The sequence below is a fragment of the Pinus tabuliformis genome, chromosome X (assembly GCF_031772625.1).
Source record: "Pinus tabuliformis cultivar Carrire ecotype Pingquan chromosome X, CPIR1, whole genome shotgun sequence".
NCBI classification, from domain to species: Eukaryota; Viridiplantae; Streptophyta; class Pinopsida; order Pinales; family Pinaceae; genus Pinus; species Pinus tabuliformis.
The window spans coordinates 1,735,029,564-1,735,050,545 of NC_142308.1; the positions used below are offsets into that span (position 1 = coordinate 1,735,029,564).

The 20,982-nt window shown below is 38.7% G+C and overlaps 2 pseudogenes; both read left to right on the forward strand.

Moving 5' to 3' along the window:
- The first annotated feature begins 333 nt into the window (after window positions 1-333).
- On the forward strand, window positions 334-1,130 carry LOC149146727 (tropinone reductase homolog At5g06060 pseudogene; annotated as a pseudogene).
- Window positions 1,131-5,694: 4,564 nt separating this feature from the next.
- LOC149146728 (tropinone reductase homolog At5g06060 pseudogene) lies at window positions 5,695-6,491 on the forward strand (annotated as a pseudogene).
- Window positions 6,492-20,982: the final 14,491 nt, after the last annotated feature.

A 20,982-nucleotide genomic window follows, 5' to 3' on the forward strand; every position in this document is an offset into this window, starting at 1 on the left:
GTTGTCTATGAGTTGCAATTACCGGGGATCCTAATGAAGTTGTTTCAGATTTTCTGAATTTGGTCTCATATGGTGCTGGAGGTGTTGTCAAGCTTTGCGACTTTTGGATTTGCAAGAGCTATGTCTTGCAATACGATGGTGCTTCATTCAATCAAAGGGACCCTGCTTTATATGACTCCTGAACTAATACGCGAACAACCATACAATTATACAGTAGATGTCTTGAATTTGTCTGTTGCTGCGCGCCCAGGAGATAATAGATAGGATCCCGAGAACTCATTTCATCAAGTGTTTTGCAAAGTTGGTTGTATTTTTTCATGCACATAGAGTAGGATGGGGAAGAGTTTAAGTAGCAGACAACAGAGGTGGTCGCTGCAAGGCATGACGGCCCTAGTCACTGGCGGTACAAAAGAAATTGGACGTGCTGTTGTGGAGAAATTAACTAGTTTAGGAGCTGCTGTTTATACATGTTCGCATGCAGAGAAGGATTTTAATGAATGCTTGACTCAGTGGAAGGAATCTGGGCTGCAGGTTGATGGTACAGTCTGTGATTTATCATCTCGTTCAGCATGAGAGGAGCTGATTGAAAATGTTATTCGTTTTGCAATGGGAAACTCAATATGTGGATTAATAATGTTGGTACAAAGATGAGGAAGCCCATTATGGGTTATACAGCTGAGGATTTCTCATTTCTTATGTCTACCAACTTTGAATCAGCTTGTCATCCATCTCAGTTGTCACATCCTCTACTAAAAGCATCAGAAAAGGGAAGCGTTGTTTTCATTTCATCTGTTGCTGGTGTTGTAGTTATTTTCTCTGGTACCATATATGCCGCCAGCAAAGGAGCAATGAACCAACTCACAAAGAATCTTGCATGTGAGTGGGCAAGTGACAACATACATGTTAACTGTGTGGCACCATGGTATACCAAAACACCACTCGTGGAGAAGCTCTTGGAAGACAAAGAGTTTGTAGAAAAGATACTTGATCGTACTCTTTTAAAGCGTCTTGCTGAGCTTCATGAAGTTTCATCCCTCGTAGCTTTTCTTTGCCTACCTGCAGCTTCATATATTACTGGTCAGGTTATTTCCGTTGATGGAGGAATGACAGTAAACGGTTTCTATATATGAGACCAGAAAGTAAGGCTTAGTATTGTGTTTTTCTAAAATACCAAGGGTCTTTTGAACAAGGTTTCACAGAATAGATTGAATTGACCTGCACTTTTGGAGCACCCGTTTGTACAGGAGAGCCAAGCAGAGACAAATTACTAAATGTTGGGTCTGAATATGAAGGTGATGGGGGGACTGTAATGGACGCAGTGGAGTTGGAAGCAATCATTACCTCCTTTCGAGACATGGAAGCTGGAGAAGTTTCTCAAAATAAATCTCCCAACCTTCAGATACTATATCCTGTAAGAAAGCTTCACTTGAAAAAATCAAGGCACAAACTGAGACTTGTTATGACTCATCTGCTGAAAGCAACACATCAACAAGCATATCTAAAGGAAGCCACCAACAGGGTAGTTTTTTTACATAATGACCAATAGCAACAGCTGCAACCAGTGGGTTTGTCTACGATGGCAGTATCCTTCAAATGGCAACCGTGAAGATTAGTAAACAGCAGTTATTCAATTTTGTGAGGAGTTTAGAGGTAAACTCTGTTTTTTAATTACACAGCAGTTTCGTAGCGCGCTACGAAACTGCTGTAGGTGATGATTTTAAGCGCAGAGCAGCTATTGTGATACTGTGAGCGGGAGTTGAGGAAGAGAAACACCTGTCTATCAATACCACCTACAGCACATCAGAAACATGGCAGCATTCCATACCTGGGGTTATTAAAACATTTGGGAACATGCTGCTACACTTTCGGAGAATGTTGGGAGACAGAGACCGTTAAAATAGAGCACATCTTTTGGTCAATTAATGAGCCATCAGCGCTTTCAAGCATCCAAAGTCAGCGTTCCTTGCATCTTTAGCTCAGCCATCTCAGCCTAACTGAAGGAGGACAGCTGTCAAGGATCCAAGAAGAATCAAGCATACGAGGAGAATGGAATTAGTGTTTTAGTTTGATTAGGATTTTGTGTAATTACAGCTCAGCATGTTTGTAATTAATGAATTAGTTAAATAGCATGTAGGAGTAGTTAATAGGGCCTTCGAGCCCATTCTAGAGAGAGAGGAATAAATTCCTATAAAGGGATCAGATTAGGAGGTAATAGGGGTTGGAGATTTTATACAAAAACAGAGTTTATTTGGGCCAATGGAAAGACTTATTACAGTAATAGTAAAACAGTGGTTGTTTCTTCTCAAGATTCTCAACGGATTATATTGTTCAAATGTGATAGTGTTTTATTTTCTTAATGTTCTTTTAACAGCCTTGTTATAGCACAATCACTCAGAATTCATATCTTATGCTCTGACTTCCTGTGTGTTTGGCAAGCTGTGGTTTTTGTGGAGTATGTTTGAACATTTAATGCAAAGAGCCTTGACTTCCATGAAATGACTGTGATTTTGTTTACTAAAGGTGTGAGACTCCATAGCCCAATGAAGACTAATTTGATATGTGTCCAACCAGCTTTGTTTTCATGAATGTGTGAAGAGTTAGCCATCTGTTGTTGTGATTGATTTTTATCAAAAGTCTGTGAGAGAGCCCTCTCTGACCAAAGAGGCTAATCTTTGGTCTAAAGTCTGGTTGAAAGAGTTACATGAAATCTTGCTTGGCTGCAGCCCTTAGTACTGATTTTGTGATAACATTTTGGTGCGTCTGCCGGGAGCCTGAAGCTTACTCTCTCCCGTAATTTGAAGATTGGATTTCTGAAGGTAGCAGGAGTTCAAAATGATTTTCGAGGCTGCAAAACTACCTTGGCGACTCCATTGTTGAAGAATTCAAGGTTTATACATTCATGGTGATTCCACTGGAGTTATGAAGGACCCAGAAGCTGCCATTCTTTGTTCAAGGTATGCATGCATAGATTTCTCAGGAATTCATGGTTTCCCAAATCATTTTCCCAAGGATGCATATTTTCTAAGGAATGGTCCCAAATACAACGGAGAAGATTTGAGTTTAACCTTGAATCATATATCAGATTTTTGTGAATTTTTAGAGCTTCTGAGAGTTAAACATGAGGATGTTTGTATAAGGTTATTCTATGATTCACTTCAAGGGAAGTGCAAACAGTGGGTTGAATGCTTGCCTGCCAAATCCATTAAGTCATTTCAAGACCTTTGGCTCATGTTTTTGGAGGAATGGATAGATAGGTCAGAGTTGGTGGCAGACTCTCCCTCAGTTGAAGGTTTCAAACAATGGAATGATGATCATAGTAAAGAAGAAACAAATAAAAATTTTTCTTTGTCATTATCCTCATATCTAAAATCTTTTGACTGCAAGGCAGAGGATAGGATGAGATTTTTGGATGAATTTGCTGAGGACCTTGAAAAAGAAATTGAAGGTTTAGAAGGACAAATTCAGGCATACAGTTTTCATGATCATGATCATTATTCTCAGAAGCTTTCTATGGCAGAACGCAAGGAGACTATGCTGGTTCCTTTCTCTTTCACGATGGAGGAACTGAACACTGTGGTTGAAGATCAGTTTGCACAGCTGGAAAGTTACAAGGAGAACCAAGCTGATCATGTATTCTGGGATCCGGTAGCTGATTACATGGAAGAGTTTTACTCTCCAGTATTTCAGTTTTTCAAAGAAGATCAGAAACAATTTCAGTGGCAGCGGTCATCACACTGTCAGATTGGCTCTGAACTCCAATGCGGTCAAAGAAATCAAATATCAGATAAAGCAGAGGATTGGCTACATTGGAAATTTCATATTGATTGAGCAGAAAAAAAGTTGAAATGGTTAGGGTAGGTAGGTAAAGGTAAATGCAAATAAGCTCAAGGTTAACTGAGCATTTCTTTTTTCAGTAGATGTAGCTTTCTTTCTCCTACAGTCATGCTTGTCAAGCAAATTTCTGTTTGTCATAAACGGATAAGGCACTGGACCTGCGAGTTCTTAGAGTACCACAAGGGCACACTATCCCAAGTGGAGCCACTGTTATCACTGAAAATAGTGTTGCAAAAAAAAAATTTCAGTTTAGCTTAAGGGCAAAGTGTTTTTGCAGCGCATGAATCCTTTAGCAGTTTCGCAGCGCCACCTGTTTTAGTGATTTCGTAGCGGAAACACTGATCTTGCACTGGCAGCGCTACGAAATTGGGGATTCGCTGAGCAGGGACATCTTCAGCATGACTGAGCAGGTTGGAATAGCTGGAAGAACAGGTCTAGTGTCCTTAATGATATATTTCGTCTTACTCCAATCTCTGATGGGAAAACATTTATTGATAATGTGGATATATCCAATGTCTTTCTCAAAGAACTCCGCTCCAGACTGACTGTTGTCCTCCAAATTCCGTTCTCGTTTGAAGGGTCTTTATGGGAAAATTTAGATCCCCTTTGCTAATATTAATCCAAATGGAAGATTTGTTGTTGTATGTGGTGATGGTGAATACATAATTTATATAACACTGGCATGAAGGAATAGATCTTTTGGATCTGTACTCAAATTTGTTTGGGCCTCAGATGGAGAATATGCAGTTTGAGAAAATACTTCTAAGATCAAGATTTTTAGCAAGACATTCCAGGAAAGGGAGAGCATTCGGTCAACATTTTCTGCTAAAATTACCAGGGAAATATCGTTATGTAAGGAATGGAAATGAGCTACCTTTCTATATTACTCATGTTCCAAGATTGGCGGTAATGCAATAGATTAAAATATGGGTGCTTGCAAAGAAACGGTTGACAGTTGTACAAGCAAAGGGTTGCGGTGGTCATAAAGTGGACATAATGCGCTTCTCAATAGAAACCGCAATTCCAGGCCGTTTGCATGAACATAATTGATAAATACAAATGGCACTGCAGCAGATAGGTTTGCCTGTTTGGTTGATCTATATGTGTCCACATAATCGGTATCATGATAGATTAGATCCTCATGACCGTGAACGGTGTACGAGAGCTAAATTCTTAGACTTTACAACAGATAATATGTTTATTTATTCATCACCCACTGGTGTTATGATTGCAATCGATCTTGCTTACAATTTACATTCTGCATTTGGTAATTGCTTTCCTGGTTCAAAGCCGCCTCTTTTGGCCCAAGCTATGAACAAAATAATGAAGTCAGATCCTGCTTTGTATGGGTTAAGGAGCGCATAAGAAAGGGCTTGCAATTTTATTCTCCGGAGCCAACAGAATCGTATTTGTCAACTCCAAACTTTGGAGAGGGTTTACAAGTAACTGTTAGTGTGTTTGAGAGCTCTTCGATTCATATGCGGGACGCTTGAGCGTTGCTCACAAGATGATTCTTGAAAAATCAGAGTTGTCTATGAGTTGCAGTTACCGGGGATCCTAATGAAGTTGTTTCAGATTTTCTGAATTTGGTCTCATATGGTGCTGGAGGTGTTGTCAAGCTTTGCGACTTTTGGATTTGCAAGAGCTATGTCTTGCAATACGATGGTGCTTCGTTCAATCAAAGGGACCCTTCTTTATATGACTCCTGAACTAATACGCGAACAACCATACAATTATACAGTAGATGTCTTGAATTTGTCTGTTGCTGCGCGCCCAGGAGATAATAGATAGGATCCCGAGAACTCGTTTCATCAAGTGTTTTGCAAAGTTGGTTGTATTTTTTCATGCACATAGAGTAGGATGGGGAAGAGTTTAAGTAGCAGACAACAGAGGTGGTCGCTGCAAGGCATGACAGCCCTAGTCACTGGCGGTACAAAAGAAATTGGACGTGCTGTTGTGGAGAAATTAACTAGTTTAGGAGCTGCTGTTTATACATGTTCGCATGCAGAGAAGGATTTTAATGAATGTTTGACTCAGTGGAAGGAATCTGGGCTGCAAGTTGATGGTACAGTCTGTGATTTATCATCTCGTTCAGCATGAGAGGAGCTTATTGAAAATGTTATTCGTTTTGCAATGGGAAACTCAATATGTGGATTAATAATGTTGGTACAAAGATGAGGAAGCCCATTATGGGTTATACAGCTGAGGATTTCTCATTTCTTATGTCTACCAACTTTGAATCAGCTTGTCATCCATCTCAGCTGTCACATCCTCTACTAAAAGCATCAGAAAAGGGAAGCGTTGTTTTCATTTCATCTGTTGCTGGTGTTGTAGTTATTTTCTCTGGTACCATATATGCCGCCAGCAAAGGAGCAATGAACCAACTAACAAAGAATCTTGCATGTGAGTGGGCAAGTGACAACATATGTGTTAACTGTGTGGCACCATGGTATACCAAAACACCACTCGTGGAGAAGCTCTTGGAAGACAAAGAGTTTGTAGAAAAGATACTTGATCGTACTCTTTTAAAGCGTCTTGCTGAGCTTCATGAAGTTTCATCCCTCGTAGCTTTTCTTTGCCTACCTGCAGCTTCATATATTACTGGTCAGGTTATTTCCGTTGATGGAGGAATGACAGTAAACGGTTTCTATATATGAGACCAGAAAGTAAGGCTTAGTATTGTGTTTTTCTAAAATACCAAGGGTCTTTTGAACAAGGTTTCACAGAATAGATTGAATTGACCTGCACTTTTGGAGCACCCGTTTGTACAGGAGAGCCAAGCAGAGACAAATTACTAAATGTTGGGTCTGAATATGAAGGTGATGGGGGGACTGTAATGGACGCAGTGGAGTTGGAAGCAATCATTACCTCCTTTCGAGACATGGAAACTGGAGAAGTTTCTCAAAATAAATCTCCCAACCTTCAGATACTATATCCTGTAAGAAAGCTTCACTTGAAAAAATCAAGGCACAAACTGAGACTTGTTATGACTCATCTGCTGAAAGCAACCCATCAACAAGCATATCTAAAGGAAGCCACCAACAGGGTAGTTTTTTTACATAATGACCAATAGCAACAGCTGCAACCAGTGGGTTTGTCTACGATGGCAGTATCCTTCAAATGGCAACCGTGAAGCTTAGTAAACAGCAGCTATTCAATTTTGTGAGGAGTTTAGAGGTAAACTCTGTTTTTTAATTACACAGCAGTTTCGTAGCGCGCTACGAAACTGCTGTAGGTGATGATTTTAAGCGCAGAGCAGCTATTGTGATACTGTGAGCGGGAGTTGAGGAAGAGAAACACCTGTCTATCAATACCACCTACAGCACATCAGAAACATGGCAGCATTCCATACCTGGGGTTATTAAAAGATTTGGGAACATGCTGCTACACTTTCGGAGAATGTTGGGAGACAGAGACCGTTAAAATAGAGCACATCTTTTGGTCAATTAATGAGCCATCAGCGCTTTCAAGCATCCAAAGTCAGCGTTCCTTGCATCTTTAGCTCAGCCATCTCAGCCTAACTGAAGGAGGACAGTTGTCAAGGATCCAAGAAGAATCAAGCATACGAGGAGAATGGAATTAGTGTTTTAGTTTGATTAGGATTTTGTGTAATTACAGCTCAGCATGTTTGTAATTAATGAATTAGTTAAATAGCATGTAGGAGTAGTTAATAGGGCCTTCGAGCCCATTCTAGAGAGAGAGGAATAGATTCCTATAAAGGGATCAGATTAGGATGTAATAGGGGTTGGAGATTTTATACAAAAACAGAGTTTATTTGGGCCAATGTAAAGACTTATTACAGTAATAGTAAAACAGTGGTTGTTTCTTCTCAAGATTCTCAATGGATTATATTGTTCAAATGTGATAGTGTTTTATTTTCTTAATGTTCTTTTAACAGACTTGTTATAGCACAATCACTCAGAATTCATATCTTATGCTCTGACTTCCTGTGTGTTTGGCAAGCTGTGGTTTTTGTGGAGTATGTTTGAACATTTAATGCAAAGAGCCTTGACTTCCATGAAATGACTGTGCTTTTGTTTACTAAAGGTGTGAGACTCCATAGCCCAATGAAGACTAATTTGATATGTGTCCAACCAGCTTTGTTTTCATGAATGTGTGAAGAGTTAGCCATCTGTTGTTGTGATTGATTTTTATCAAAAGTCTGTGAGAGAGCCCTCTCTGACCAAAGAGGCTAATCTTTGGTCTAAAGTCTGGTTGAAAGAGTTACATGAAATCTTGCTTGGCTGCAGCCCTCAGTACTGATTTTGTGATAACACATCGCACCCTTTTCACTGGGCAGGTGGGATGCATCGCACCCTTAGCACTAAGCAACCTATATGGTTCAGTTTTGACCAGTTATGAGTAGTTTCCTGTGGAGAACTTCTGGGAGATGATATAATCAGCTGACCTTGTTCCTTTAGGTTATGAAACAACACTTTTAGGGACTTAGGAGCCCTTGGTTTATGGACATGTATGATTTGGGTTGCAGTGCCCAAAAATTTCTATAACACTTGTATGCTCTTGAGGTTCAAGATGCATGCAAAGCCTTGAGGAGTAAGGCAAATGTTAGAGACTTGGTGGTTGAGAGGGAGAGTAAATTACCTCTCAACACGCAGTCCCAGAAGAAGTCTTAGAAAATTGTGGAGGAGCCATAGTTAGAGTCAGCAAAAGGGATTACATGCAACCATACCTCCAGGTGTGAGGTGGGGCGATGTGAAGTGATAGTCTCAAGAAGGATGAAATTGGGCAGGGTCCATTAAGAGGTTTTATCTCATGGATCATACCTTGCTACGAGAGCCCAAAGAACATAGTAGCGGGAGGAATCAATGGGATTGATGCAGTTAGATATCAAAGTGACAAAGGATAGAGCAGTCAGATATTGAACAATAAAGAGAAGGATTGACAACAGTGCAGAATGGCTGAGTCAGCAGAAGCACAAATTTTTTAGTCGACAGAGGCAATAGTAGTCAAAGACTTTGATGACAGAGGCATCATTCTGATTCAGGTTGGATGTTTTTTTGTTTCTAGAGTTACTGGAGCAACAACGCTAGAGAGAAGTGTTGCATGCAGAACATTGCAAAGGTTCAGGATTGGGATCGATTTGAATTCCTTTCTTGTCGAGAGCGAGTTTTAAAAATAGCAACAAGAAATGATAAAAATAGAATCCAGATATTCCAATTTTAATTTGTCCTTGAATTAAAATTGTGAATTAAATTCGAATTTAGTCTCACCAGCTGCTTCAAAAATAATTAGTTAATTCATTATGGATTAATTAGTTGGAGAAATTCAAGTTATAAGTCTTTGTGAAGTCATGCAACAAATATCCATTAAATTAAGGAGATTATCCATTAATTAACGAGATAATATTGAGTTATATTTGAGTTGTAATTAGTTAGCTTAGTTTACTGAGTTAAGTCTAGTTAAATTAGTTCCAAACTATTTGAGGAACTAATTGTGAGTTCAGTCATTTAATGCATGCATGCATCCAACTAGTGTACTCCAGATAAGTGAAGATTCTCTCATCAATAGCTCATGCATGTCTATCCTACGAAAGACCCAGTTGATATTAAAGATAGGGACAGTGTACTATTAGTTGCATGTTTTCTCCTATAAAGGAAACTCATGCATGCAGAAGGAATAAGGTTCCTTGAGGATTGCACAGTTTTACAGGGTGTGAGATCAGTGTGAGAGATCGGTGTTACACTTGGTAACAGAAGGATCACCCAGGAGAAATCGTGCAAGGAAATAGGAGCTTGGAGGGCAGAGGAGAAGGCTTGTGAGAAGCCAAGATTGTCTGTGAGCATCTGTGAGGATTGTACTAAGAGCTGGCTAGCTGTGAAAGCTAAGGCTTTGTATAATTCCTATGTATTTCCACCTTGTATGATAATACAGATAGTGGGGTTTTTAGTTGAGGCTTTCCCCTGAGAATTTTCTATGTTTCATGTGAAATAATTCTTCTTCTTATAGTTATTTGTGTTCAACTCGATCTTTCTCAATATTTAAGCTTCCGCAAATTGATAGTAGAAGTAGATTATAGTATTTTGCTTTGGTTATATTGCATTATCAGGTTAATCTACAATCAGATTTTCTACATAGATCTCAGAGGTAGATTTGTAGAGAATTTGCAGAATTTCTACACATTGTTTTTACACCTGCATCATCCAGCTTGCTTACAGAAATCAGATTTCTGGCCAATGCAAGAATATGCAAAACACCCAGAAGTGTTCTAATCCTTTCACCTTGCAACTTCAACTTGAATTTTCCATGACCAATGATTCTATCCTTCCTGTCATCCCTTAAGAAACATTACCACCGTCATATTTCTCATACTTGCAGAACCACTCTCTATGGGGAGTGAAGTGAAAGGATGCACCTGAGTTAATCAACCATGCCTCATGATCTCTATGTGTACTTGAAGAAGAAGCCAAGTACACATCCCCACCTTCATCTGAGGTGGTTTTTGCCTCTGCATAAGGAGCATCACAAGATCCCTTTCATTTCTTAGGAACTTTAGATTTATAGTCCATTTTTAAGTGCCCTTCCTTTCTACATTTCCAACACAACTTTATAGGTTTTCCTCGAGATTTAGATCTCCCTCTAGAATTAGATCTCCCACTCGAGGACTTATTTTTGTTTCTATTATGGGACCGTACTCGTAAAGACAAGGAATCGTCATTTTTTCCCTCCATATTTTTCCATCTCATCTCCTCCGACAGCAAGGATGAGACTATTTCATCAAACTAAAAGGTAGTTGCATTACTAACTATTACAAGAACCAGACTATCCCAAGAATCTGGTAGAGAACAAGCACTTATCTTCATCTGAAATTTTAATATCAACAGATAATAACTGACTTACCACTGTATTAAATGCGTTCAGATGCTCTGTCACCGAGTCTCCATCTTTCATCCTCAGGCTATACAATTTTTTTCGTAGGAACAGTTTATTCACTAGAGACTTAGATTGGTACAAAGTCCCTAACTTGTCCCCCAAAACCTTTGCCGAAGCTTCCCATGATACATTCAACAATATTGAATCTGAGACACACAATAGTATTGTGCTCTTTGCCTTCTAATCCAACTTCACCCAGTCTTCAGTTGACATTGTTGTAGTTTAGCACTCGAATCTACCATGATCCACTAATTTTTATCCACCAGCAGATCCTCCATCATGAGTTTCCACAACTCAAAAATCTTACCATTAAATTTTCTGAATCTCTATGTTTCCACTAGTCTCCATCTTCTTTCACCACACAAATTGATCCCGTAGATTTCCCATTGAACAGGGCCTACCACAGACCCGAGAAAAAACCCCTCAGCAGAAAAGGCATCCCCTTGAAGCCAAAACAACTCTGATACCAAATGCATATTTTAACCCCATACAAAAATTACCTTCATACGAATTCTAAAATTAGAAAATAAACAATGGCGAGAGCATAAAACATAAAACATATATACACAAATATTTTCCCCTCGATCCCAAAATTGGGACTACCAGATTTATTTTTCATTATGTTCCTTTCAATGTTACAATACATATATATACATGTCGAAGCATCCATAAACCCCAATCCATTAACCCTGGATTAGAATATAATTGTATTTCCCTTACCAGATCTACAAAATACCATGGACAATAAAATATCATGCCCAAAACCATACATATGTCCACCCACCTAATATGGGGTCCAAAAAAAAATTATGCGGCGCTACTCTTGACCCCGTACAAGGGGGCTACCACCCCACTTGTGACCCCGCCCCATGCCCCCCCCACCCCCGCCATCCCATCGGGTAGTCTTGGAAATAATATAACACAACCCAACACTCACTAAAAATAGTTGGGGGGGGAATGAAAGAGAACATCTATTGTATTTTGTATAAAGGCAACATTTTTCTCTTGAACATGACACTTATCCAGGGAAAATTTTAAGAACCACCCTAAATTTATATGTATAATAAATGGGCTAATCACCATGATACATAGGAAAAATGGGAGGCAATTTTATCAATAATATAATATGTATATATAATTTTTTTGGCGAATCTCTCACCAGATTATATTATCTTGTATAGTGATAGAGAATATTTCACTGAATTATAAAATCTTGTAAGATCTTGGCAAATATTTTACTGAATAATAAAACATTGTGAAGTCTTGGCGAATGTTTTGTTAAAGTATGAAACCATATATGATAATAAGAAAACATATTGATTAAACTGTAATATGCTAACATACATGTTTGGAAAAGGAAACATAATTTTCTCTTCCTACAAACAATGTTCCAAGTTTCAGTGGCCATGTTTGTCAAGGTTCTTACAATACACTCTTTCATATCCTTCTATTAGTTTTGATAATATTCCACAACAAAGTTCTTGTAGGTGTTGATATTGACAACGAGTTCTGTCAAGGTAGGAGAGATTAATCTTTTCTCTACAACTTTTGTCAAGCTACCAATTTTTTCAAGTTATCAAATTTCTTTCTTATTCCATAGACTCCAACTGCGAGATAAAAAAAACACATCAAGTTTGTTTACCCCAACACGCAAGCCCCAACTATACTATATAAGAAAGTATTAGGTATCCCAAAGGCTTGAAGGGGATCTAATTGAAAGAAGTGACCATTGTGAGAATCCTTCCAATCAATATATGAATATATAAATGTAGATTTATTATTATTTTAATTATAAATCTTAAATTAAATAATAAAATTTAATTCTGTCTCTCCCAATCTAAATTGTTTATTATCATAATTCATTACCCTCATAGGTCTTGCATTTTTTAACAGCGTTGTAGCATGTAGATTAATTCCCTTTTTGGTGAATAATCTCCACCTTTTACGAAAATACAGTGCAATGGCTCCAACCCCTAGAGATCAATAGGACAAACTAAGAATAGCACAGAAGATGAAAGGTTGTACAAACCAACTTATTTTTCAAAAAACTAATCCAACATCAGTACCCAAACTTTTTCATGAAGATATCATATTGAGAATGTTTGAAAAATGGTGAGAAATCTTCTGCGAGGGTGATCCGGAAAGAGTGATAAGGTTTCATTGTTTTGAATTTTTTTGTTAAATCAGAAAAAGTTAAAAACCAATATTAATGGAGATATTGGTATTTTTTACTAAATTTTGTGAAGCTACTAAATGTAGCTTTAACCATTCACCTTAAGATGTTTTTACAATATAATTTCCTAAGTCTATTTAATATCTTCATTATCATAAAAACCAACATATATCCATCTTAACTCCACATCTACCACTCTTAGGGGGATGAAATCTATTTATCCCTCTGAGCACTTGGTAGACCTAGAATTAATATGGATCTAAGATGATAGAATTTCCCCTTTAAATAGTCTATGCTCACATGAATACCATGGTATTACCATGGGTCAATACTATGGGTTATCATAAACCTGGAGCTTAAAAATTACTATTAGTAATTTATAAAAATTAATAAAATTAATAATTCATTTTTATTTTATTTTGTATTTTAACCAAGTTAAAATGTTTAACATACATTAAATTACAACATCCATTTTTACTCTTGATCCACCAAGCCTCGAGAGGGATCAAATATTTTTTTCACTCTATGCTAGTTTTCATATCACGATGTTTGATACCTCTTGGGGCTTAGTAGATCCAGAGTAAAGATAGATCTATGTTGGTTTAATTGCCCCATTTAAATAGGCTACATTCCAGGTGAATACCATGGGTCAATACCATGTGCCAATTTTATTTTTATTAATACTAATATTAGGGTTAATAATGTTTTTTTGCATGGTATTAATAATAATCTAGCCCATGGTATTTGGCCCATAGGATTCACTTAAATAAAACCTATTTTTTGAGCCTTCATAAATAGAAAGAGGGTTATGGACTACATATAAAACGAGGTTTTATTTATCTACCATACGTCTAATTTATTTATATTTTTATTTATTTACCATACCTTCTGAGTAAGTATAAAAAGAGAATTTATTTATTTACCATATCTCCACTTTATTTATATTTTTATTTGTTTACACCCTTGCATGTATATAAGGTGACTCAAGGAGTATATATAAAAAATGTTTTATTTATTTACCATACCTCTCATTTATTTATATTTTTATTAATTTACCATATCTCTTTCATAAATATGGTATTTGGCCCATAGGATTCACTTAAATAAAACCTATTCTTGAAAATTAGGGTGAATGGAAGGTTGTAACTCCTAATTTCAAGGGCTAAATTTACCTTTTTTACCCTCTCCCTTAAAATAAGGTGGGCTATTTGAGGCGATTCGTAAAAATGTACTATGATACAAAATATTCGCCCACAAAAAATTTAAAACCCCTTAATTTCTCCTAAGGGCGAACATTCGCCCCTGAAATTTTCCATGCACTTATCTATTGCTCGTGTCAGGTTTGGGATATCCTCACTTCATCACTTACCTTCCTGGCTTTTGGAAATCCATTTTGCCTCTCATCTAATTATATTGCTTCATCATCATGGCCTCTGATCCCATGTTGAGTCAAATGTTTCCAAACTCGGGAGTCGTGTCACCATATGTTCAAGAGGAGTCCTATCTGTAGTTTTTACTGCTTATACATTGACTGACCTTTCTGCCACGATCCTGAATCAAACTTACCTACTTTACTATATACTTTGTTTCATGTTGATAACATGGGATACATTATGGCCCTCCTTCGATGGATTATTTCCTGTCGACTTCAGTTCCTTATCCAAGAAGATGATCTAGAAACTACTTTCCAATACCTTGGAGCTTGCATGCCTCAATGGCGAGTTCTTCACATTCAGCGACAAGTTTACATCATTAGCCTTCAATCGAATGATTCTACGGGTGCTCAACTTCATCTTCATTGTTCACACTCGTAGATTGTGTTGATTGTACCTTGAGAGACATTTTCATTATTGGTGGTTTCTCTTGTACTTGTTAATGGTTTACATCATCAGGCGATAATCAGGTGGTTTTCTATCATGTTCGACTTCGACACATATATTCACATGCTAGAATTCGTACATTCATCAGATCATGACAAAGCTCAACACCTTGGGTTTCTTTTGATAAAACCCAGGTTGCGTGGAGTTGTGAGTTATTCATGATTGTACACATGATTATACGGATGTTGTGACCATGCCGTGGGTCCATATATATGATCCTTTATATTCAGATGGTTGCATCCATACTGTGGATTCATTCACATTATCCCTTCTGTTTAGATGGTTACACCCATACCATGGATTCATGTATTATTAGATGCCTATTCATATATCATTAGGCATATTTATATCATAGATGTCTGATATGTATATGTATATGCTTGATTTGCATGTCTCCTGATGATGCCTTTCTGGTCTTTGCCTTGACTTGTAAATCATTTCACCCATCACTCCCTATTCTGCCTTCATGCTTTAGGGGGCATTTGTTACACAATATTTTGTCACACCTCTTGTTCAGTTTCTATTCCACGTCCTGAAATGTAGAAATATTGACAATTGTGAAGTGTACTCATCATGAAGCACATACTAAAACATCCCTAAAGAATGGAAGAAACATTGCCCTAAGTCAATTCTAGATAAGGTTTACCGAAACCCTAAATTTCAAGACCAATGCTCTTTGCTCCACTCCTTTCACATGTTGATGGAAAGCTGTAGTTATTTGACCTAGTACTTCTACCAGGGGTTTTGATATGAAAACCGACATTGAACCTCTTCTAGCAGGTTTTCTCAAAATGGAGGAGAATCTTCATATGTTGGAAACTTCGAGAAACAACGATTTGGATGTTTTTTAGTAGAGATATGGTTGATCTCTCTCATTTGGAGCTCTTGATCCTACCTTTAAGGGCATTCCCCTTGATATTTGAACCTTCCTCCCTCTTTTGTGGATCCCTAACTCCCTCTCCCTTCCTATAATCAAATCCCCTCCATTCCCAAATGGTTGGTCATTGATTCCCTGCATTCCTATGCTGAAATTATGCCTAAATGTTGCCCATCTAACTTGGAGAAAGAGTGCTTGGAGATTCTTGGCTTGGACTTGGACATGCACCAAAAGGAGGTCTCCAACATCAAGCCATTGGTTGTATGCTTCCCTTTTTGATTGATTAATATATACATCTAATGTTCACTTTCCATAAATGTCTCAATATTTATGCATTTATCTTGATACTCCTTGATCTATCAAGTAGTTTATGTTTGATATATACTATGTATGCTCTTGTATCTTGTATTTTCTTTTGATCTCTTTCGCAGGTACTCGGACGTAAGGAACAAGCAAGGAGCGAGCCTGAAAGCTAAAGGATCGAAGCCATCACCAAAGGATTGAGAAATTAGCATCAGAGTGAGGTAGGTTTCTCTCTCTCTTCATTTTTAAACATAATCTAGGCAAGTCTGCATTAGTTTGTTCAGTTTGTTTTTAGACCCACTCATTGTGTTCGAGAGATCGCCTCTATTCTCAGAGGGGATTTATCTTCACAACAATACTCGAGCCTCAAACTATAGAAAGCCATTTGTCAATCCTAGAGTATGTATTGCAAATTCGAATTTCACCTGTAACCCAAAACAAAAAACTTTGAAATCTCCTCTAGTATATTGTCTTCACCTCTAATACCATGTGGATTTTCTTGTAGATTCATAGCTCATGTAATGTACTAAGACACAAGACAAGAATCTACTCTACTCTTTAAACAAAAGAAACTAATATCTCGATGAAAACAATTATCAACAATAGAAAGATAGTCAAAGACACATAACACAATTCTTGATATGGGGAAAGCCATTGCTCAAAACCCTGACTATCTATTGCATTAATCATAAATCTGAGTGATAATACAAATCTTGTTCTCACTAGAACAAATCCTTGACAAGTATGATCAACTTTCTGCCTCACGAGCCCACAATGACCAACACTTAGCCAATTTATATTACTTGTTGAGCCCCTATTTCCTTGCACAATTCCTAAGAGGAATAGCCCATATTTACTTGGGAGTTCCTTCTTGCATAACTGTGCAATCCAAATCTAGGTCCTCTTCTAATTGCATGCATGATCTGTACAACTCGAATCATTCTACAACTGATAGTACATTGTCCCTGCACTCTAGTCTCAACTGGATCTTTTTCTGAACTGACATGCATGAGTTTCTCATGAGGGAATCTTCAATTAGCTAGATTAGCACTGTGAATGCACTAGTGCACCAACTCACTACTAGACCTCTACTAGTTCCACAAATAGTTAGAACTAGTTTAACTGACCATAACTCAGTCAAACCGAGTTATATAATTATAACTCAAATAAACTCATACCAGACCTCTAAAATTTAGGGAGAACATATACATGACTACAGAAAGACTTCGAACTCGAAATTCCTAAGCTAATTAAGTTAATCAAACTTAATTAACTATTTACAAGTTGTTATGAGAATAGAATTCGATTTTAATTCATAGTTTAATTCAAGGACAAATTAAATTGGAATTTCTTGCTGCCATTTATCAATAGGGCATTGGAAATCTATACTAACTGCTTTTGGTGCAATTGATCCTTCAGACGATCGTTTGATTGTCTTCCCAGTTGATACATCAAAACATCCCCCATTACCTTCATCCATTACTTTCCAGATACCAGTCCGATTTTGTAATTCCATCATCTCCTGATGCATTATTGATGAAGGTGCATCTACCTATGTGATGTCCGATATCATTTGGAAACAACTTAAGTCACCTGAACTATCCCCATCCACCATCACTTTGCATGCTTAGGACGATCACTCCTTCCAACCTCTTGGCATGTATCACAATTGTCCAGTGACTCTTTCTGGTAATACTATCCATGTAGACATTGAGGTTATTGATTCCACTTTATATTACAACATTCTATTGGGTCTTAGTTACACTTACGCCGTGTCCTCTGTCATGTCTACAGTTTTTCGCAAGATGTGCTTCCCCCATGAAGGGAAGATCATCACTATCAATCAGTTAACATATTATGAGTCGTCATCCTAGACCTCCCCTAAGTCCATTATCTCGTCGATGTCCGACAAGTAGTCTTCTACCCCTCTCACCATTGTTTCACCCAAATTCTACAAATATTCCTCATTATTAGGTGCTTTCCCCAGTCCTCCCCCTCCTATCTTTGAGTGTTTGCATGTTACAAGCATCATGGGCTACTCACAAGTAGTCTCATACATCTGATCAACAACCAGCTCCTCAGCACCCTATTGTTACCATCTCAACTGAGCCATCTGAATCCACCCCCCTAGGACATCCTTCGTTTGTGGGTGCCTCTCCTTTGTTCCCACCAGGAACTGTTCCTCCAGGTATTAACCATCCAAGTGTTGTTCCACCGGGACATTTCCCTACAAGACAGATACCTTTCTTGTTTCCTCCTCTGGGAATATTTTATGTCCCTGCCATGGCTTCGTTAGTTGTCCCTAACATGACTTTGGGGATACTAGTGTGGTACAATGATCCCCCTACAAACACTCCACCTGCTTAGCCTAGATCATATCATGCTTTGACCCTAGTTCAACCGGTCCCTACGACCCCTTTCAATGCTCCAGTTCCAACACAACCTCAACAGTAACCCACTCCTGTTGCGAAAGCATCTAGACAGGAGGGAAAAGCCAAGAGGAAAGAACCTAAGAACAAGACTCCCCAAGCTCCTCCAACCCCCAAAGCCCCAAATTCTTCACCTCCATGTGTTCTATGTAAAGTTGTTGGGCACGCCACTAATAACTATCCTAAACTTCCTCATCTCAAACCTTTGGTTCATGAAACATTCCCTAAGTCAAATATCCCTGAGGTCCAAATTACCTTATCGAGTCCATCCAAGAAACTCATAACATTACGCACAAACCACCATTTTGCCTTGTGCGATCATCATGGTCAGTATTCCCATTATTTCCCTTATCTCAATGAATTTCACGATTGCTTGGAGGTGCTTCGCAAAGACGAGACCACTCGTAGTGGATCACCTACTCCTCTACCCGTGGATTCTGGTACCACTAGTACACTAGAACAGGGGGACTTTGGTCCCACCATGGTGATCCCTCCCCCCGGTGTCGAGATGCCGGGCTCCATGGGCCATATCCTTTACCTGTCGTCATCCTTGAGTTCCTCACAGACAAACCTTTCCAAGGTTCCTGCGCAGGCTTCTATCGAACCTCCTTCGTTGTATATCTAGGTCTCAACATTGGTAGATCTTCCATATACTAGCTCATCATCTACCATTCCAGATGATGCATATGTGAACCTTCTTTCTCAGGATGATCCACCAGGTACAACCGCCGCATCATGTAGTCAGTCTTCCTCTCATCTGTCCATCTCCCATTCTGATGAGGACATCATGGAAGTCATGTCTACCTCTGATTACCCTTGCACTTATGCAAGGGGTCATATCTTTTGGAGGATTCTGAAGGCCATCTCCTTCCTAATTCGCCTAATTCGCTCTACCTCAAGAAATTTCACTCATATCATATCCCTTTGATTTGCATGTCTTTATTTCTGTCATCAAGTTAGGTAGGTTGCATCATCTCATCTATTGTCTTTTGTGCCCTTCATATGGATCCATCATCCACACCATGTATTAGCTATGTCGATGGTGAGAGTCGCTTCTCCAGGAATCTAGCCTCGGCAACCTCAGCCATTTGTACCCCCTTGCATATGTTAGTCCTTTCGAACGCGTGTGCATTGGATCTTCCACCAATAAGCAAGCCAAATATGATGCAGTGATAGGTTTGTTATGCTCTTGAACATCGCATCCTGCATCTTCATGTTCATTTCGATTCCTTATTGCTTGTCATGCAATTGAATGGTGTGTATCATGTGTATAACCAAGTCCTATCTAGAAAATATATATAAGTTAAGTTGTTGGTACGTGAATTTGAAACCATCACTTTCAGTCATGTTCTTACAGCCCAAAATAACTATGTAGAAACCATTGAAAATAACATTCTAGATTGGCATTTATCACATGTATACCACAAAAGAAAACCATAAACACAACACATGGAAAACCATCATCGTCATATAAAAATGCATAATCACATTATGTATCACATAAAACATATAAGTGTTTGGATCCCATAGCTATAAATACATTAGACATGCCCATAGCATGTTCCAAAAATCAAAACCAAAGGGACCCACATGTCCCCATATCTAGTCACTGTCTGGCGGATCTCGCACTAAAGCCTCTGCACCACCTGCACGTAGATCACGTACTTCTTGACTAGCCATCACCATGCAATGCATGATCCCTCACCACTCTAAGGGAAGGCATGTACACTCATCTATGTACCGATCGTCTGACTCATGACATCCGCACTTAGAAACTCCAGTCAAGGATACCTCACACCTACGGTGTAGATTAGTGAGTAGCTCACTAGCCTCTGGACCCTAACTTGACGATGATGTTCCCTGATCTACAGCCCCTGGCGCTGCGGCTCGTCCTACATATCATATTGTTTTTACCGGTGCTATGTCTTCATACCACATATTTTACACTAAGTACCATATACATGTGATAAAAATATGAAATGCGCCATAAACATAGCAACTTAACACTTACCGTCTGGTAGGTCAGAATAACCCTGATAGTTCATCCTGCTATAAGGATAATTGTTAATGTAAAGGGGCATTTGATCACAGTGTGCGAAAAATTTGGCTCGAAACACCCGTCCAACTCCCCCTCCTCCTCCTCTCTGTAGTAGCTGGCCCCAACAGCACATCCTGGGCTCTTGAGGACCCCCATCTCGAATTTGTACATGAGGATGGATGGTGGGTATCTTCGCAAAGAAGAATGCACAGAACATTGTACCAAATGCATAGTCATGTTTCACCTGCCTCTTGCATAGACTTACTTTTCATTTCACATGACAGCATCATCTGGGCCCACCCATAGTAGGTCCCAGCCAAAACACTCTTAACCAACATCATCTGCCCACCAACAATGTGGTGGAACGCATGGCTGCCCAAAACCCATAGCACTATTGTGGAGACAACCTGTGTATCTTGTCTGTCTATATCAATGATTGGGATGGTCATGCCCTTCACACGCACACTCCATCGACAATGGTGCTCCACAAACTCTGTAATATTCCTCCCATGAGGCAACACTAGATATATATCCCCCACCACCCCTGGGGGAGTGTT